Source organism: Lichenostomus cassidix, chromosome 3 (assembly GCF_008360975.1).
Source record: "Lichenostomus cassidix isolate B80296 chromosome 3, HeHo_3.0, whole genome shotgun sequence".
In the NCBI taxonomy this organism is placed as follows: Eukaryota; Metazoa; Chordata; class Aves; order Passeriformes; family Meliphagidae; genus Lichenostomus; species Lichenostomus cassidix.
In genome coordinates, this window is record NC_139483.1 from 80,310,281 (window position 1) to 80,332,328 (window position 22,048).

Here is a 22,048-nt window from a genome sequence, read left to right on the forward strand (position 1 = left end):
CAGCAAGTATATCTTTGCAGGTGATAGAGGTGGTTTAACTTCCGCACCTCTCTCCTCTGTTCAATCCTGTCTTGCTGGCAGCTCTTGAATAATGATCATACAATACTCCCAAAGGGATTAACACAGATCTCAGCCAAGTCTTCTGCCAGGCTCCTTTCTTTGTGGGGGAAGATTGTGCTGGTCATCCCATGCTGCCAGCAGTAAGGGCCCTAGAACTAGGGATATGCTTCAAGTCATGCCTCTCATCTTCAGACACTTCCTGTGACTTTCATATCTATGTAAATGTCAAACATCACATGTATCAAATATATTTATTTGTGGCTTCATCCTTTTAGGAGATGCAGTTTCACTCTCCACCAGCTGGCAGAGAAGTCACAAGCCGGTGCCAAATGTGATTGCCCTTTCTTCCTAAGGCCATTACAGACAAGATACCTTGGTGTTTTCTTACCACTTACAAAAACTGTGAGAGGAGCTGGCAATGGCATGGACCAGGCAAGGCTGGGAGATGCTCTTTGCTCTTCAGGGGTAGGGAGGCTGTGAGATCACAGGCAGAGGAGCAGCTGGGCACTGACACTGCTGTGAGTTGTGAGTGGTGGGAGTCCCTCAGCCTGAGGGTCAGCTGGGTGGGTATGGCTGCTCCAATGGCAATGATTCCACACAGATGTTGCAAGGTCAGTTTGAACACATTGGAGAGCCCAGCTGACTAGTCAAATTCCCCATGTTCTGGAAATGTGAAAATTCAAAGTCAGGCTCTACCCAAGCACTGCCACTAACAATTTCAGATTTGTAACCATCAGTGGCCTTTTTGTTCTGGCTTTGTGCATCTTAAGATGAGGTCACGATCCATGACTACAACTCCTATGCAATAAAATAATACAAAAAATTAATAATAATAATGAGTTGGGTTTCATTATGTGTCCTGCACTGCATAAAATCCCCTGTGAGCAATTACTGTCTGTGAGAATATTTAATGTCTTGATGCAATTTGAAAATGTAGCGCAAATGACAGTGTAATAAAACACAGAACTTCATCAACTTCTAATTGAAATTAATGAGAATTGAACTTCTATATTGTGCATAAAACAAGAGACTTCTTCCCCAGCCTTAAAAGCTGTGGGCTCCACGGGTGGCATGGCTCAATTTGAATTATCTTCTTTTTCTACCTCAAAAAGATTTTATTGTAGAAAACTAGTCTTATTTCAGACAACCAGTAAATATCATATGGATTTAAAAGTCAGACTTTTCTCTCAATTCCTGCAGAAATGTTTTCCCTATATATTAGCAGATCTGTAAGATATCATAGCCATCTGTATTTTGTGAGACTAGGAGATGAAAATACATTCCTTATCTATGAGACTATTTTTTTACAATACTATTTCAGAAATGTATACATAGACCAAATCTTAACAGAAAATACTCTGCTATTTCAAGGTCATTTTAAACCTCTGTGGCAGAGGTATGAAGATTAGAAACATCATCAGGCAAAAGCACAGTGCACTGAGGCATGCCAGTGTGTTTGTCAAAATGGCTGTGGAAGCCCTTTTCTCATCCCCTGGCAGCAGAAGGGAATAACAGAGATGGCTGGAACTGGCCATTGCATTTTATTACCATGCAATAAGACAGGCAAATATGATTCTCCATGCTAGCATTTGGCACTGGTACAATTTCACAGACCCCTAGTGATTGCAGTGGAGCACAGCTCAAGCCCCTCAGCTCCAGGTAACTTAAGTGTTCCTTGTTTTCAAAGTTATATGTAATATTTACTTTTCTTGTAACTTTTTTTTTTCCATAAAACCTGCTAAACCAAGAATTAATATTTTCTTTCTTTTTTCTTTACTACTTTGCATGGCTTTGCAGAGCTTTAAGAATGCCTAAATTGCTGCAAGCTTTAACACAGCCATTTAGGTCATTCCACATTGCTATACTGCAGCTGTTTGCATTACATCTCGTGGGTCACTCGTGAAGGGAAGAGTTGTTGTGATGTAGTGTACTTGCCAACAGCAGGCACAAATCAGGAGAATTGTACTTGGAGGCATATCATTAAATTTCAACGAACAGGTTTACTGGAGAAGTCATTCTTCCTATGAGATCACTAAAGCTGCCATTGTCCATAAACTATTTAGAAGACCTGAATAAAGGACTACTTAAAGTCTTCAGCTGATAAGGCTTAATGTTGTATTTTCTCATTCTTTTGTTTATGATTCTCCTACTTACCAGTGGTTTCTTCTGCTCAGTGCCTGAATAATTTGTGTTCATGGGCACCTACTTTCAGGATTATTGGAAAGACAGAATATTTAAATATTAACTCCATCTAGTACCTACAGAGAGACTTAAGTCTGTAAGTTTTTGATGCTACTACATAAATGGATGGTTAGCTTGTGACAAAAGCATGCCACCCAAGCCTCTAAGAAGATGAGTTCAAGTGACAGTCTACCTCAGATACTCTTGTTTTATTTCTTTTCATAGCAGTTACATACACTGCTTCTAAAAATAATTCTTCTTCATATACCATCAGTCTGCACTCTGGGTCTAACTCAAAGACTGTGAAGAAAATGGAGATTATTCTAAGCAAAGATAAAAAAAAAACTCTATAAATAGGATAGAACTTGTGATATATTTTCTATTTTACTTTAACCAAATGTGAAGATATAAAAACAGTAACTTTGGTTTTCTGAAAATGTGATTAGTCTGCACCTTCCTGAGACACAGGAAGCAGCACCCAGAATCCACAAACTTTTCTCCAAAATGGTTACCCTCTTGGAACAAGAGACAGCTTGTCAAAATCCCATCCTTTGTAATGAAATTTCCTACTTCTTGATGGAGAAGGATGCTTTCTGCAGCAGTATTATGCACTTACAAGGCATGAATCAATTTACATTTTAATCATGGGGGGCCTGTACCATCAATTGGTGAGAGTGCTTTTAATTTACCTGAACTCACAGTCATTGGGTTGATCCCAGCAGATTTGCCTCTACGGCAACACCTGCTTTTATCATGACATCTCTTGCATATTCAGCCTCCATAAAAATAAATAAATTCTCTTGAAACTGTTCTAAATTCATTACCAGTGAATCTTCTTTCACTATATGAAATTCTAAATAAAAAAAGACAGGTTTATTTTAAGCTTTTAACAGACTGTTGTAGTTAATCGTGTATATCAGGCAAGAGGCTTGGTTGCTAAGAAAATCTTTGGCCTGTTTCCATGGGATTTGTGTGTTATTGACAGAAAAAGTACCAAATGATAGGAAATGCATCTGCTAATTTGAATAGTGAAACAAAAAAAAAAAAAAAGAAGAAGAAGAAGAATAGAACAATTTTCTGCCCAACTTTTGAGTTAATGTGAGCTCCGGCCAAAAATAACATTCTTACCATCAATTTACAGAGTAGAATTTTGGCTTCAAAGACTTGATTAGGATTATAAAAAAATAAAAATCCCCACTTCTGTGTGGATAGAACATATGGATCTCTGGTTGTCAGTGGTTGCCCTTACACTGCTGCACTGAGGTTCCCAGGATGAGCTCAAAGCTAGAATACCTTCTGGAAGGGATCTGTAGAAACACCCAGGATGTTTGCTACTTCCAGAAGAAATATCAGTTATATTTACATTTACTGCCCTCCGGTGTGCAGTTGTCTGCCATGTGATCAAGCAGAGCTGTCACCGTGGTTTTTGCAGCTGTCCCAATTGTCATGATCCAGAGGAGAGGGAGAAAAGATGGCCTGAGATGGGGAGAGACGGAGTGGGGCCTCCTTTAAAAAGCCCTGACAGTGCTTGCCTCAGGAAAGGACAGAGCAGTAGGCAGCCAGGGCTGTGGCTGAATAAAGCGTGCCTAGAGGAACAGATGTTGAGTATTGGGTCATGGCCTGGAGCTCAGAATGCTGCCAGAGAAGTTTTGCCAGGTACGAGGTGGAGCAGTCAGTGGCAGAGAAAGCCAACAACCCAGCGTGCAGAGAGAGCCCTGCACAGGCCATTTTAAAGACTGTGAAAAACATACTTACTCCACTTTGAAACTTCTTTTTTTGTATTTAAATATAGGCTGGAGTCATCTGGCAGTCAAGAATCAGGCAATGGGGTTAGATCTTATAGATATATTTGCAGAAACCATAATTTTAGGTGCTCTGTATTTAAACTCTTGGCCATGCTCCATAATCAGCGTGTGACCCCATAATTTAGGATTTTGGAAAAGGAATGAGTCCCTCAGGTCTACAAGCCAAATAAAACAGTTGATGTATTGTGGGAAGATATATTATTCAGCAGGATAACATAGGTCAACAAAGCAGTGTGGTGGCCAAAGAGTCTACTCGGAGAATTAAGTTCCCAGGCACACTGAGAATGTTGATCTATGGTGCACAGTTCATAAAATCTCGTGGAAAGCTAGTTATTCTGTGGGATGATAATTTTATTTTGGCTTCTTGAATTCCTGTTGCTTTTAGGCATTATTTTTTATTCCTGGACAAGGAAAATCAACTGTACAGCTGAAGTCTATAGCCACATAAGGCATGTGTGAGGCTCAGTAGTTACCTCTTACAGTATTTTTTTACCTCGTGAAAGAAACCTGTGTTTTTCATTCTCTCTCATTCCAATAATTTTTCCTTATTTCAGTTTAAACACAGGAGGATTTTAAAGGCCAAGGAATAGGGTTGCTGCCTCTGATTACTATTGAGCTGGTTAAGCAGCAAAGCACTACTGGACAATGAGGGAAACCTATGGAAGCAAGAAAATTGAGAATATAACACTCTCTGTTATAATTCAGTAATAGCACTGCAGAGAATGATCATTTGTTGTGGAAGATAAGCAGTCAGGGGATCTGTTTTCTGTTTTCTTTCTGCTCCTTTTTTTAACCATTCAGTGACTTTGGGCAAATCCTCCCAACTTCTTGGTCCCTCAGTTTTCCCTTCCTGCAAAACAACAAAGCAAACTACTTTGCTAGAATTTTGGAGGAATGGATGTAGTGCTTTATAAATATGTAATGAGTTCTATTTTTGCTAGGAGGCAAAATGGACTAATATATATATAAATTTAATGTTTGCCACTGGTTTTAGAATTTTTTCAAGACCTGACAATGAGAGAATAGACTTAGAAGCTACTATGACATATCTCATTGAGTGTCAAAGGTTTACACCCAATATTTGATTCTAGCTTCTCTTTGAGTCTGTTTTTAAAACAGCACAGAGTCAAGGCACATCCCTTGCCTTAGCCTACACATCCCAAAAAGAAATGAGATATACATTTTTAAACCATTTTCACTTACTTATGAAAAGAATATCTATCTGCAATACTTCATGTATAAAATGCTTCATGCTCACATAACATATGCACAGAGCATATGTTTTAATTTTAGTTCAGTACAATATTTCAAATTTAAACAAATGAGCCCAAGGCATGAAGTACTACCAACCATTTATTTCTGTTTTCAATACAAGCCAGATTGTAGAGAAGCATTACTAATGAAAACAGGAATCATAAACCTGAGTGTATTTTACTTACCCTTCATTAACAACACAATATACCTGTCTTTTTTATTTAGATTTTCATATAGTGAAAGAAAATTAGTTGGTAATGACCTTATCTTGCTATTTCATCACAGATTTTTGTCATTACTGTTTTAAGGACTTTTTTAGTTGATGGTACCATTCAAACCTTATTATTCAAGGCTCTCTGCCTTCAACTTGTTCAGTTGCCATGCTCAGTTCAGTTGCCATGCCATCCTGTGAAATGGTATCTATTGTGTATATCGAACATGTACTCCAATAAACCATCTTTCTTCCACAGAAGGGGGCACTCAAAGGGGAATGAGGGTAAGGGAAGTGGTGGAGTGAAAACACTCCCATTGGCTCAGCTGGAGCTGGGGGAAGATGTGCCCATGGCAAGGTGAGTCAGAAAGGGATGCAAAGGATGAATTTGTTGGAACTTGCTTTCAGGCACATAGGTGAAGTTGTCACGCTCAGGGCAGCACCAGGAAGCACCAACAGCACAGGAGATGATGAGTGCAGCATGTGCAGCTGTAATCCCACCCTGTCTCTGGTTCCCATGCCACACAGAGATGCACACACCCACAGATAACTCTCTGCAGGCAGACTCCTTGACCCCTTACACTCACATCTCCCTCCCTCTTTCTCACCCAAAAAGGAGAAGGTTGAGGGACTCAACTTTTACAATTGTCTTACGGTGACAAACCTAAGCTAAGCTCTGGTTCCAGATTTCTCTCCAGCTTGACAGAATTTAAACTCCAATCACTCCTCTGAGGAGTTTCCAGCCCTGTATGGATAAAGAAATATTTTAACTTGATGTGCCATTCTCTGGAAATCTTCTATTTTTTTCTTTGTAGCAGCACTTAGGTACCACCCTGAAGAGTTTATGTTTCAACAGTGAGTACAGAGGGGTTCTGTAGGGAGCCCAGTCTTGTCAGCATGCATTCAGTGTGTGCTGACACTGCCTGCTGGACACAACCTGCCTTGGGGACAAACTTCATCTTTCCTGGGCAGTCCTATAGTTGAGCAGACTTGAGACTGATCAGCCTTGTTTGAAGTAGCCCTGCCCTAAAACACCAGTGTGTTTTAGGCATATAAGGAATGGAAAAGCACTCCCAGGATTAGGCAGAACAGATTCAGATTCTAAATCTTGTTTGGATCTTGTTTTAATTTCCCCTTTTTTTTCCTCTCTGAGATCTGGTCATAAAAGTCTTGCCTGGCATCATATAAAGATGCTGCAATGGAGCAAGAAGTGGAATTCTATGTCCAACTCTCAGATTATATGAGTACCTGATTTGTGTTTCAGCACAGCCACAAGTATTCATTTATTTATTGAGAGATGCATCAGTGCAACAAAATAAACTTTTCACATGAGCTCCCACAGACCTATTCTTGATTTATGGCATTATACTAGAAGCTGAGTCAAGCTAGCATGGTTCATCAGATACCAAGGGAACAAATTTTAAGTGCTCTGTTGAAGCGCTTTCCTAGTTTGAATTTTATGTGAAAATCAACAGAGTCTACTGACTTATTCCAGTGCAGATGAGGAGAAACTCTACTGACACTGTGGTAGATAAAAAGCAGCCTGTGTTTCAAGCAGTCATTTCTTAAAGTGGTAGTTACTTTCTCATTTCTCTTTGTTTCTTGGTTATAATTAATCTTAAAAACAAGAATGGTTTAAAATTTTAATTAGCTATAAAATCTACAGAAAAATAAAATGAAGTATCCAAAACCAGGCTTGTGACATTTACATTTATTACTGCACACTGACTGAACAAGATTCTGCATTAGATACAGAAGGATAATTGACATCAAACAGGCACTCGACATAAAGTGCAACAATATGTATTAGAGAGGAAAGGCATTTGTGGGGCATTTGATTAATGTACTTTTAATTGAACTTTCCTGCCTCATTGGTTTTATTATTTCAATTTAGTTCAAGCTGCTCAAATACATAAATAGGCAAAGCACCTACTATAATTAACACAATACAGTGTTTGCAAATTACTATGTTTCCCAGGTTGCGTATACAAAAATAGGATATTGTACAAATATTGCTGAACTCCTGCTGGAAAATATATCAGGTTAAAAATTTTGTATAACTTTAGTCAAAAGCTTTGTTTGTCTTTATCCCGGGAAAAGGAATTTTAGGTTTCTTTCAGGGCATTGTTCTACCAGACGAGGTCTGATGGACTCAGCATACCAACAGACTGGGAGTGACCCCGCAGGTAACCAGAGAGACAAAGGCTATTAACAGAACATCCGTGGGACATCCGCAGGACATGGTGGCTATCACCTCAGATGCCACCTCCAGCAGAACTGAAGACATCCTGGCCCGGAAAAAGGACTGATAAGAAAAACTGAAGAATGAAGAATCTGATTAGCATCAGAGGCGAGGAGATTCGGTGACACTCCTACAGAAATACAAATAGGCAAGGAAAATCCATTATTCACTAGGAAAAGAACCCAAACAACCAAAGAAAAATAATATCAATGCCCTCCTCTTTGGAAGCTACTTGGGACACTTGATCTTCATGATTTAACAGCAATTTTAACTTTAGTTGTATATTTCAGTAAAAATACCATCCAAGCTTGAATACGAGTGTACTAATACTAAATTTTGTTCCCCATGTGATGCTCTCTCATACAAAAAATGCTTGAGACCATATTTGTACAACCAAATTCAAGAAACAAAACTGAAAAGCAAGCACATATTGAATGAAGGATGCCTAGAGCATAGAAACCCAAAATAAAATGTTAAGTTCTATTGCTATTTGTAACATTGAAAATATTCCAGGATTTTTAAGATCACATGGTATGTGCTATCAATCTAGGATGTAATTCAAAAAGAATATTTAAAGTGCACAATTGCCAATAAAACACATGAAACATTTAACAACTGAAAATCATGTGGGTAATTTGGATTTAATACTTACATTCTCAGAAAATGTGAATGGCATCTGGGCAATAAAGCACATGGACACAAATTCCATAGCCAGGATATAAGCTGAGTGAACAATTTGTAGTATGAATTTTGGAAGAAAAAGAACAGACTGAAAACTGCACATCTTCCATGCTTGTTTGAGTGGTCAGTTTTACATGATTTAAAAATTAGAGTTAGCATAATATTTAATATATTTTTAGAGGTTTTACACTTTAAATACTCTTCAAATGCCATATTAAAAAGCCCAAAGAGTTCTCCTTTCTCTATAAACACTCTTTAATTTGCATTTTAGACTATGATTTACCCTGGGAGCACCACCTGCTGTTGGACACCTACATGCACAGTGTGCAGGGGGAACACCTACAAAGTTGATTGGTCTTTTCAAATACACATTTGAAAAATACACAGTGTTTCATTTAAAAGAAACATAAGCAATTAGACACAAGTTCCACAAGTTACCTGTATATTATATGAGCCAATAGGGAAAGATATGATTCTTTTCCTCATACAAATTAGGTAAACATTGTTCAGGAGAAATCAAATATTGGATTTATTATATATTTACTACTCTTCTTCACTAAACTTTGCCACATAAAGGTGTCAAATTGTTATTTGCTTTTTCTTTACGGTGCTTTTCCATTTCACCTCACAAATTTAATTGAATAGGCTTGGCTAATTATTAAAATTAATATAGTTTCCCTCATTAAGTACTCACAAATGGTTTTACAGACATTATTGGAGTCCTTGAATGTTCTTTACTTCACAGTTACATAAAGCTAATAGTATGTAAGGTGTTATAATTTTCTCATTGGCAAGGAGGAGTTTTTAACTTCTACTCAGTTTGTGATGCTGATATTTCTGGGGCATACTGAGGTGACTTGCAGGTGACTGACAGGGTACTGCGTGCTCATTATTGCCCCAAAGCAAAAGATTCTGTACACACTTAACTAAAGAATTCATTTTATGGGGAAGGAATTTAAATTGAATCTCCCCATCTGTGTTGCAGTCTTTTGTGCTGAGCAAAACAGAGGCAAAGCAAAGTAAATGTCCATTAGGAGGTAATAGCTGGAGTATGCTCCACTACTGCTGTTTCTGCACTGATTATGTAAAACAGCTGTCAGTCAGGAAATTCCTTTGGGAAAACTGCACTTCCTTCTTTCCAAATTAATTACATTAAATGTGGTGAATTACATTAGGGAATGGGAGCATGCAGGAATGGTTGTAGGAAGTTTGTTTCCATGCTATCAGAAAGTTTCAATCAGCTGTTTTCATGGAGGGGCACAATGTAACTGAACTGTCCACTTTAGTTTCTTCTCCAGCTGGGTTAAGTCTTGGACAGACTTGGAGTCTTTATTTTAAATGCATGCACTGTTGCTTAATTTTGAATAAAAAAATCCCCACCTGCTCCCTTCTCATAAGCTATGGAATGATAGATATTTCTGAATAATTGCCTGTAATATGTTTTCAACACACATATCAGCATTGGTGTTGCTCTGAGTTGTATTTATAACTTCTTCACAAAGTGTTTCACCAGCATTGCCTCCATATATCTAAGACACATGCTCTTCAATGGTCCAACATCCTTTGAACTGATGACAATGACAAATTGATACAACTGTTGACAAAATGTTTTAAAATCTAAATGCTGATGCATGGCTCTGTGATCTCTACATCTAACTGTCTTTAGGGAAAAAAAAAAAAGCTTCCTTTAGTTTTCTCTGTCCTCTTTATTTCCATGTCTTGTATCCAAGGACACAAGGAAGATGTTATAGAATAGTTTTACTTGTGTCTACAAATTTTTCCATACAGATTCTGAAAGGCTTCTATAACACACATAATTCTGATTGCTTAGGTGTGGGTTTTTTTCAGTGCACATTTGTTTTGAATTCAGATTCCCATAGCTATTTTCCATCACCAATAATCCCTTCTATCATTAAACCTTCTCAGTACTTTACTTGCTGCTTCACTTTGTGGTACAAGTAGTTCAATAATACTGAATAATAATAGCTGAACAAATCTGATCTTTTTTTTTCTTTTTTTTTTTTTTTTTTAAGTTACCCATTATTTTTTGATCCCTGAATGGCAAGGGGCTGGATCTAAAGATGTAATTGAATTGTATGTCACTGTAGTTATTTAACAATATCGTTGTAGTGTAGTGTCTACACAGAGGGTGAATTAACTCAATCAAGTTTGAGGCCAAAATGAGTAGAATTTCACAATGTTTATCACTATATTTTAAGCTTCATCGTTCTCCCAGTCATTCATTCCAAGCCATGGATTTGTTAAAGTTATGACCTTAATCTTATGTCATTAGTTTTTCTTCTGAAGTTAATGAATATTCAAGAGGAAGAAATGGAGTTAAATATTTCAAGCATACTTTCAGTACATTTAGAACTGTCTGAAATCAGACTCTTCTTGCTAAAAGAATTTTAACAGGTGTTCTGACACTAACAGTTTTCTTGACAACCATGAGCAAGCTCTGCAAATATTCCCTTGTGAGAGATCTCCAGTTTCTCCACATATAGGTCCCACTCTGCAAGCACAGGCAAGTATTACTACTGTGTTCACTGTCATTATCCAATGTTCATAAAATTCAGAAATAATGGAGAGAGTGGACAAAAAGTCACCTTCACTGAAGATAATGTATTGACATTAGCAAGAAAAGATTTCACTCAATGCAAGAAATAGAGGGTTTTCACTCTATGGTCTATGCACCTGCAGTATCCCTGAGGAAAAGCAACACTCTGACCTTAGAACAAATTTAAGTAATCAAAAATATTTAGAGAAAATTACTGTTTCAGCTAGTGAATTGTAATAAATATACCCAGCTGTCAAAATTGCTTATGCTGCATCACCAAACTCACAAAGCATCTGTGATGAGAGATCAATCATTTCCTGGTATTTATCAAGACATAGCCAATTAGAACAGTAAAAATGATCGCAGAGATTTTTGTGTTGTATCCTCAATTTATCTTTTACAAGATATAGCTTTGGTTGTAACCAATATTTGTTTTGCTGAATTCTGTCTAAATGCTCTCTCTGCTTCTCAATTCAAAACTCCTTTAATGCATTTCTTCTAAAAATGTTCTAATTTACCTGTTTCTACTGCTGAACTCATTCAAGCCCTTGAAAATAATTTGCAGCTATTAGCTTTTGTAACACATTAAATTTGTCCTTCATGTCATATGGTGAGTGCTTGTGGTACAAAGTGTATTAATTTCAATATTGTAAATTCTTCTGGTCTGAAGGATCACAGACAGCCCCAGGGAACACAGACAACGACTTCAAACCATTTTAACATGTATTGTCATTTTATCTTGACTAGAAAGAAATCTTAATCAACTTCAGTGCCAGATAGTCCAATCACCATTCACACTCAAAAGGATTTGTGGTCTCTAAGTAGGTCTAAAATTCTGGCTATCAAGCAGGCTTCATTTTACTCACTTTTAGCACTCTAATCGAAGGAAGAGGCTTAGTCTGTGCTAGCTCCCAGATTTCATCTTCTCTCAGTGAAGACAGAAGGGCTCCTCCAGAACATGTTTAATCCTGTCTGTCCCAGAAACTTGTTCTGTGTCCATGCAGAAAGAGTCCAGCACTGAAGAGGCTGCAAGGGTAAAAGAAATTCACTCCACAAAGAGCAAGCAGATGAAGGCATATTATAGAAACACTATTTCTACAGGAGTAAAATCAATAAATCAAACTAGATTACACAGCACAGCAATGCTACTTGGGTTTTCTCACCAGTTTGCACCACCTGTTATAATTGGCCAGTCAGACTCTGCAGTTACAACTTTTCAACATCTTTTCACAACCACTGCCCAACAGGACAGATTCCCCTATTCTCAAGCATTACCTACATTTCTTTTGTCCCACAGAAGTACAGTTTCCTTCAGACAGTCCCGAAGTGCATGTTCAGAACACTTGAAGAGCAATCCATGCTGCTGTTTTATTCTCTCTGTTACTTATTGCTTTCACATCCTCTTGTGTTGACTTCAAATAACATTACCATCAGAATTTTGTTGCAAGTCTGGACCCCCCAGCTGAACCCTGTGGGACCAGATAGAACCACCAGGCCATTGGTGATTCAAAATTTATCACTACATTTGGAGACACTGTCAGTGGAACAGTTTATCCTTCTTTTACTACATATCATGTACATATCAGTTAACTTTTTATGTGTGAGATTTTTTGTTGTGACATACCAGGTCATGTGTTTTTTACTTACTCTATTATCTTTACAGATTAAACATGAGATGTCATTTTTAAAAATCAATATAGCAGGATTAAATCTATATTCAGTAAAGTTCTGTTAGCTGGTATTAATTATATTCCCTTCTTATAATTCTTGATGAATCAAGTCCCATATTACTCATTCCATTAATTTGCCCAGGACTGATATCAGGGTGTCAGAACTGTAATTAACTGGGTCATCCTGTTTGGCTTTAGTGTAAAAACTGGTCACACTCTTCTCAAGTTGTTATAACTAGATTATGCTCATTCTCATCGATTGAAAAAAATTCATTAGTTATGTGATTATTGCTGTAAATCAGAATTTCTTCAAAGTAATCTTCCAAAGCAGAGCTGTATAGTATTAAACTATCACATTAATTCACTATTTGCTTTTGTCCAAGGGAAGAATTCAGGAAGGATGTTCTCCATGCTCAGACTGACAAGCACTTGGCTCTAGCTTCCCTTCACAGCCTTTCTAAACATAATCACATGTGGCTGTTTGTGAAGCTGTTAAGGCAACCTCATCAAGCACAGAGACTTGTCTCCTCAGCCTAATGAGAGCAGGGAAAGCCTCCACAGGCTCATTTCCAAACTGCAATCCAGCTGCTGCCCCAGCTATGCTTGGCTGCCAAGCAGAAATCAGAAGTTATGTCAGACTCCTGGTCTTGAATGGACAATGCTTACAATATCACAGAACCATTGAACCACTCAGGCTGGAAAACCTCTAAGGTCATCAAGTCCAGCTGTTAACCCAGCACAACCAAATCTACCACTAAACCATGTCCCTAGGTTTCTTATAATACCTCCAGGGATGGAGGTAATCCACACAATCCGCACTTGTTTATCATAGGGTACATCCCTACTCATTTTCTTTAGTATCTGAATTATGGAATCATAGAAACATAGAATCATGATCTGGCTGTCAGATCTTTGGTCTGAATTTGTCCAGCCTCATGTGAAGCTGCTGATACCATCTGCCCTCACAGTCCCCTGTAGCAACAGAAGTTCATTACCCACTGTGCAAAGATGTACTTTTTCATATGTGGGCTTTAAGATACTCTATCACTAGTTTCAGCAAATTTCCCTATTTCCAGTAGTACAGGCTTCAGTGGTTCAGTTTAACTAACACCTACATGATTTCTTAAACCCCTCTTAGCTTTTTCCTATCCAGATGGAAGAACTCTGTATTTTCACAGTATCTTTAGCCCCTGGAAAGGAAAGAATGGGAAGTTTTAAGCCTGTCACTCTTAATTTTGTCCCATTTCCTACTCAAGGATGATCATCCTTTGCTCTCATTCCATGTGTGATGGAAGACCAGATAGCAGCGATGCTACTGGGGGGCAGTGGGAGGCAGGGGTTGATGAAAGAGGTTTGACTTTGCCTGTGGTTGCAGGACAGCCCTCAGCCTTGCTACACACAAGAGCCTTGCTGTTGACAAGGCTCCTGTGTATATCCCAAGCTCTGTACCTAATCCCTGCAGACAACTATCCCACAGGACTGCTGTTCTCACAGGATTTGTGAAAAGGCAGTTCATTAAACCCAGAATGGTGACATAGGTATGAATGAGAGGCTCAATGCACTCTGTCCCCATCCCCACTCTCACTGCTGGGACTGGAAGATACTCATGATGGTTCTGGTGTAAAGCAGCTTCTTCAAGGGTGACAAGTGAGACTCCTCTCAGTAGATCATCCTTTGGAAGTTCATCAGTTGAAGATGGATAGGCCTCTTTGTCTTTACTTTTATTTTAACTGCTAGTGCTTGACACTCTCTAGCATGTGCTTCGTAATATATTTTTGGCCAATTTTCTGCTTGCCAGTCTGGAAAATCAGCATACAGCCATCTTTCAGTATTGAGCTTTGTACACAGCTAATGCTAATGGAAAACAGGGGGCTGTTAACAAAGAAAAAGAGCATGAGCTGACATTATTTCCTTCGAGCTTCATTCAGCAGGAATGCCCTGTCAAGTGGAGCACATTATTCCCAAAAGCATTTTGAAAATGAGTGGGTGAACATCCTCTATCATTCTGTAATACTTGTTAAATATCAACTGGGCTGCTGGGAGGGATGTACAGTATTGAGGGTGTGGCTAGAGGACTGACACTCCTGAGCAAAGAGCAGCACAATACCTGAAAATTTTTTGTTAGTTCTTTGTTAAATAAATAAAATACCCTTTTGTTGGGTGAAAAGCTGGACAGAGCCTGGCCCAAGTTTACAGCTGAAAACTATGCACAAGAAAAATACAGGAGAGGGTCCTCTGTAAGAAAAATTATCTGCCTATAATTTTCATTGGATCTGTAGTACATCATTTACAAAAGCAAGGATCTTTCAAATGTTTCCTAGATGGTTTTCTTAATTATTCTAATTAACAAGTGCCAAGTAGGTTGCTTCAGTCATTGGTGAACTCGTGGTGTGTTTCTACTGCTGTCTTGTCTTCAGAAATTCTGTAAGACAAGAAGTCAAGAATACAAAACTGTGATGAGAAAGAAGCCAGTGACTAGAACTTGAAGGAGGATAATACATTAAAAGAATTATTATGATTCAAAATGTAGGTACAGCACTGGAAAAAGGCAAAAACAGAGGGGAAATGGTTTACTGTCTGATTGCCTGGCATGATCAGTTGTGCTGTGGTTTTCTTCCCTTTTTTGCTGGTCATAGTGACAAGGGAGCAAAGACTTGGCAGAGCCTTTTCATTCTGTATATATTAAGCTATCATCTCACATTTTGAAAAAGCAGACAATAATGTATTACTTGTATTACTTAATATCAAATGATGAGCATACAATTCAGAAATAAATTAAAGTCCCACTGAACTCAAATTGCTGCTTAAGCTGAACAAGTTATGCAAACATAATTATGTTTTGGGAGTTCATCTTGTCTTTCTGAAAAACTCTAAATATGTATTTCATAGATTTTATTTTTCTTCTGTTTTTAAACTTTCCTAAGTCAGTTAATGCAATAGAACATGAGAATATGCACATTATAACAGTACCATGACACAGAGATGCAAGTTCATGGATTTTTTAATGTTGCTTGGGAAAGAATACTCTACCATTATAAATTACTAGGGCACCACTGCTTTGCTGTGAAATCCTGGTTGTCTGAATCAGGTGACATCAAGGATTTTCAGCTAAATGCAAATCAATACAAAAGTGGAAGATAACAGTGGGAGAAGAAGTTTGTTAGAGGGGGAAGTTTGGGTCACAGGTTTTCAGATACTGAGGTTCTATTGTGTAATTAGTCTTCACATTCCCAATGCAAACAGGAATCTGCTGTAAAATAATACTATTCATTTTTTCTTTAGGAAGAAAAGTATTCCTTGTAGGAGTCAAAAGAGGCAGGGAAGTCATTAAGAGATGCTAACAAGGTGGTTCAATGAGATCTATTCTGAACAAGCCAACAGTATTCTTTTTGCTTGAAGAGAGAAATGTGTTTTTCCTACTGACAACATCTGAGTCCATAAAAGTCATAGAACCTAATTTTTCAATCTGATCCATATTAACAGTGTTATATGAATGAAACATGCTCCTGAAATTTGTGCTGCTAACAAGGGTCCATTAGATCACGTTAGAAAACCTGGCCACCAAGGTTAATTTCCAGTTGATCAGCTTAAGCATGAAAAAGAGACATAGATTATATCTGCAGTAAGCCCAAAAACATTAGCAACACCAATGTCATTAATTCAAAATTAATTTTTTTGTAAACAAAAGTAGTCTCTATGATCTGATCACTAGTGTCAAGAGGACACAGTAAGCATAGCTGCATTTTTAGAGCAGGCAATAGCTCTGTATAGCTCACTAGCTGAATTATTTTCCTTTTATTGTCAAACCAAATGTGTTGCTGGAGGATGTTCAACACAGTAACACTGAGCATCGCATTAAGGCTTTGCTTAGCAAAGGTTGAGCTTCCCAAGAAAGGTGGATAGCAATAGCCAAGAGGGAGAAATTCATCCCAGTAAACACTTTCTGTCTGTATCTCTCCACTTAAGCAAGAGCTTTTGAATTTTAATCACTTGGTCTGAATTTCACATACTTCTTTTTTAGAATTAGTGTGGGACATGCAGTATGCAGGTTGTACATGGCTCATTCTGGACCCCAGGTATAATCCATGGCTTTAGAGACCCATGTCAGTTTTCATTTCTCTCTTATCCTTCCATAATTACGAGCGAAACAATACAGTAATCCTAGGAGTAAACAGAATAAAACACTACATTTCTGCAAGAGCACAGAAGGAAACACTCAGCAATCTCTTCTCAGGCTTGTTTATACCCATTGCCAAAGCTGAAGACTATCTGTGAGGCATCAGCTTCTAGGACTGTACTGAGATGCTACAGTTAGAATTAATTATAGCTTAAATGTATGATACTTATTCCAAATAATGATTTCACAAATGTTCCCTAAATCCTCCGACCTCTCTCTGTCCACACTGGTGAGGTCACTGCAGACAGAAACTGATTAACATAATATCGGAAAATTTCCTCCTAGCCAAAAACGTTAAAACTGATTCTACAAAAATCAAAACAGAGGAGGGAAAGGAACATCCTGTATCTTCAAGTTCAACACAGAGGAGAGGCTGAGATATGTGGGTTTGTTAAGCAGAAGGAAGACTTAGGGGATCACCAGGGACTTATAGAGAAGACAGAGTTTTCTTCAACATAGAAATAAAGATGAGAGGCAACAGGCACTAAAAGCTACAAAGAAAATCTGGCTGGATAAAAGGAGAAAAAAACCAAAACAGTTCACAGAAGAATGGCCAAGTGCCAAACCAAGTTGACTAAAGTGGCTGTGGAATCTCAGTGCCTGGAGATACTTTCAATTCAAGTGGACAAAAACCTGAGCAATTTAATCTAACTTTGAATTTAGGTCTGCCTTTGAGAAGGAGTTGAGCAGAGTGACCTCCAGAAATCTTTTCCAACATGAATTGTGGTAGTTTTTATTTTGCTAAGCTACCCAAACCAAACTTTTTAGTCTCCTCTCATAAAAAAAGAACCTCAAACTCATTTTCATCCAAAATGGTAAATAATATTATTTTCCTGTGTCAGTCAAGGACTTAGAATAGAATGGAGTGTATTAAACTCATGTAAATGTCTGTAAGAAGTACATTATCCTATTTACAGGTTGATATGAAATAGAAGCTCAGTAGATGGAGACACATCACACTGAAATGTATGCAACAAAGTCATGACAAAGGAAGGTGTTTTACTACATGTGAAGTTAAAGTCAGCCTAGTATGGATGACACCTGCTCTGGCAGTGTGACATTTCCACCCTTGAAAAGGTGAATCTATTCCTAAATCAACAGGAGGAAGATCATCTCGTGTTTAACTAAGTAATTTTTGGTCAGGATTTCTGGATCTGAATGTATTACCTGGAAACTTCTAAAGAAACAGTGGCTGTAGGAATTAGGATGGTGTACTAGTAGGTGGTTCCCACTGTGGAGCACAGTATGTGAGAAGAGCAAAGAGAAAGAATCAGTGGAGAGAGGGGTACATCTATGCTGGTAAAAAAGGGAGGACTGGGACCAGTGCTTGACCTTGAGGATAGATATTATGGATTAGCAAAAGAGCAAAGGTCCCCACTTCTTATGTCCAGGGTCTTCCAGAGAAATCAGTCATGTACAAACTACAGACTGCTTGGCATCGAGTCTCTTCTGTGTCTTACATATTGCCCACAAGATCCTATGACATAATTTTTATCTTGTGTCTTTTTCTTATTTTAATCACAAAGTCTCTGAAAAAAACTTCAGGACTGTGTGGCAGCCTGTCACTTTCATGTCATTGGAGTATGAAACCAGAGGGTTTCTATTGTGCTCTCTAGGAAGCAGAAGGGTACAAAGCCTATTAGAGGATTCTGTGGGAGTTGAAAGTGATAGTCTCTTCCTAACTGACTGCTAGATTGATTTCTGGATTGAGTTACTCCCAAAACCACGTCTGAGTTTTTATCTTACAGAGAATAACATAGAGTGGTCAAATGGAGAGCTGGGGTAAGCTGACAAATAATTACATATCCATGTAGGCACCTTCCCCTTAGTTTCCTTAAGTCTTTTAATAAGACAGCCGTGGGTTCTGGTGTTAATTCTCACTCCGTGGCCCTGTGTGTTTGCCAGAGTAGAGGGGTGTCTATGAGACCCAGTGTGACTACAAAGCAGACTGTAGACAAGAAATTTTCTTTTTCTTAGATGTTGGTTTTGTACCAGCAGATTAGTCAGTTGGGTTTTGTTTCTATTTTGTTTTTGCAATTGTGACATCTGCTTTAAAACTGGAATTAATAATTTATCTCTTTCTTTTGACTTAAGTATGATATCAAAGTAACTGGCTAAAAGTCAGAGGTCCCACACCTCTCTTATTTATCAAGACATTCCTTTAGATTGGTAAAGGTGCAAAAAATTGTTTACTTAGAATTTTAGGAACTGTCCCACTTTCCTAGGATAGCCAAAGGAAAAAGGACTGTATCCCCATGGCAGCTGCAAGAGCTTCTTTGAGAGTTTGCATCACACGGATCATGGAAGGAACTAGTGTGTTCCAGCCACAGCTGGAAAAGTAGCCTAGACCATAGCAAGGTAGTAGATGCTGGTCTCGAATGCCCACAGGCAGCTTGTGTCCATGCTTGTGTCTGCAGGCATCCTCCCAGACAACCTTCAGATCAGCAGTGCAGAGCAGTCAGGCTGTCCTCAGTGAAACATCCTCAAGCACACAATGCACAGCCCTTGAGCTGGGTCTCCATGGGGACAGCACAGCCACACTGTGAGGCCAAAACATCACCATCATAACTCTGTGTGGGTGTCTGTGGTAGGATGAGGTTTTCTGTTCACCATATCACAATTGTGAAAGTATCTATTGCCTATTCTGGGACATGGTTCAGCCCAGTGGAGTCTTGAGCCTCCTGGGCTAGTGTTGGAAGAACATGAAGGCTCAAGGAAGGAAAACCTGGCAATTCTGTGTGCAGGAAACCACTTCTGGGACAAATGATGACCAGAATTGCCCCAGAGGATGGTAATCCATCCAAAACAGTCCAGGCTCAGCTTTGCTGTATGGCACTCACACTTCCTGGAATCACATTTGCCTCTTCCATGGTCATATAATTTATGTACCAGGTAGTTCTGTGGTCATCTGATGAACACCTATGTAATAGCAGAGATTCCTGTTCTTTGTCCCCAAGCCTATTGCTTTGCACATGGTATTGTTACATGCTATTCCATCCTCAAACTCTTTCCCAGTTCTCTTTCATATCCTGATTCTGTTTTATACTGTCAAAATCCAAATCCTTTTCTATGTTAATATTACCTCTCAACTTTGCATCACCATCATTATCATCATATTTCATTAGGATATGCACATTTTCCCATGACAATACATACTACATGAAAATACTAAATTAGAGACTGATACAGACCAAAACTGCTCCTGGAGGAAATTTGCCACATACTTCCCTCTAGTATTATGACTATTTTCAGCACAAACTCCTGTCATCTGTGTTCTAACTCTTCTCTTTTCACTTCTTATACATAGCCCCCTCATAATAAACTGATGATTTTCTGTGTGGAATAGAAAGTGAGTAAACAGCATCCAAGTGGATTAAAGCTATTGAATTTCAAGAGAAAAATAACACAGAGAAAATATTTTTGTCCTCAAAAAAATTGTGTTGTCATCATGTAATCTACTTCTGGTGAACACAAGCCACATTTTGTTCCATTTATCCCAGACATAATGGCAAAAAAGCAAGTAAGATCAGCTTTGCAACATAAGATTTGCTGCTTTCTTTTCTGGCTCTCTTTTTGTTTATATGGATACATGTTAAATCTACTATTTTAATTGTCTTTACAAGATCTAATTCATCTGAACTTCCAGCAATTTTTAATTTAGTATACATTTTTTGGTCTCCAGGAAACTGTTCATTCTCTTTTTGTATTTCACTAACTGTCCACTTTTTTTCTGATACGTTTCTAATGGAGTTAATTGTCCACCTTGATCCTGAACCTTTTCATACCAGTTTCTGGTTTAAAAATGCATACTATTTTTTGCAGTTTTGACTTCAGAGCAATCCAATTCAAGCATTCCCTTCTCTAAGCACTTCAGTCCTTCTTGCCTCACTATACAGTTTTATCTTATGAAACTTTGCCCATTCAAAATCCTCACTGCATGTACAGATCACTTTTGCTAATCCATTTCATCACCAGTCTTTGCCAGAAAACAATGAGCTCCTTGGTGAATTCTCTCAGCCTAAAAGATTATGAACTTTGTTAGTTTTGGCTGTGGTTTGCATGTCCAGATGAATGAGTCTGAACGAAGCTGTTTTACCTGGGGCACCTCCCTTGCATTTGTTTGCAGAGAAGATGAATGCAGTGCCCCTGGCTTTCTTGTCCTACCTGCATGTATAGACATTTGTTTTAAAATACAAGGTCCTGTGGAGGGAGTCATGTAAATGTCTCTGTCCCAGATACTTACTGCAGGTTGCTCTTTGAGTTCCTGAAGAGAAGCAGACATTTTGAGGCTGTAAATCAGAAATAAATATTTGTAGTCCTTCCAGTGACTAATTTTGCATAGGGAGGCTAGACAGTTATCTCAGAAGTAGCTTCTACACTGCAGATAACTGCTGTTAAAGCAAATGAATCAAACTGCTGCCATGCTTTAACCAGTTGCTTCTGAAACAAACTATTACACCCATTTTAGGGCTAATGAGGCTATGGATTCTCTCTGCTACCTATTAAGACTGCTGGAGACAGGATACTGGCTACTGGGGCCTTTGATATGATACAGTGTGGTATGTTCTGATTGCAGACATTTTTCAGGATAATTATGTCACTCAGATTTTGGTTCACTGATAATTAATAGTAGTGAGATTCGCTTGCTAGATAATAATTAGTATTATCCCTCAATAGTCTTTTATAAATTAAGTACAAAAAGACAATGCTTGCTCAAAATGAAGTGCTGGTCTGAATATCTGCCTTAAATTGTATATTGGATTTTGTACAGAATGCAATAGTTTCTGGAGACCTCTATAAAAGGTAGACCACATAAGCTGGCATATGTTCATAGAAGGTTATCTACTAAAGATAAGTTGATATGCTAGTAAACATACACATGCTTGTCCAATAACTTTACAGTTCACTTAAATTTTCATGGCCATAAAAAAGCTCACAATTGCTTTTTTCATTCTGAGTCATCCTGATTAACCCTGATTTCTTACATTTTTAATTAAGCAGTCAATAAAAGATTAGAAATTTAACATGTCTTCCTTCAAGCCAGGAATGGTTTTTCCTTCTGATAATCCATACAAAAATTTATTACTGAAAACATTATTCTAAGAATAAATAATGCAACTAGGTATTTGCTTTTGTTTGGTTATTTAATAATTAGTCCCAATATATCTTTTCTGTTAATGTATGTCCTGATTTGCTATTAATCAGATATG

General features: G+C 38.1%; 1 long non-coding RNA gene across 1 annotated transcript in view; it reads right to left on the reverse strand.

Moving 5' to 3' along the window:
- Nucleotides 1-7,217: 7,217 nt before the first annotated feature.
- The window catches only part of LOC146440093 (uncharacterized), a 28,052-nt gene continuing 13,221 nt past the window's right edge, over nt 7,218-22,048 (reverse strand). The window contains exons 2-3 of the long non-coding RNA XR_014851032.1: nt 21,082-21,127; nt 7,218-15,083 (exon numbers count right to left, since the gene is read on the reverse strand). This is a non-coding gene — a long non-coding RNA (uncharacterized LOC146440093). The remainder of the gene's footprint in view (nt 15,084-21,081; nt 21,128-22,048) is intronic.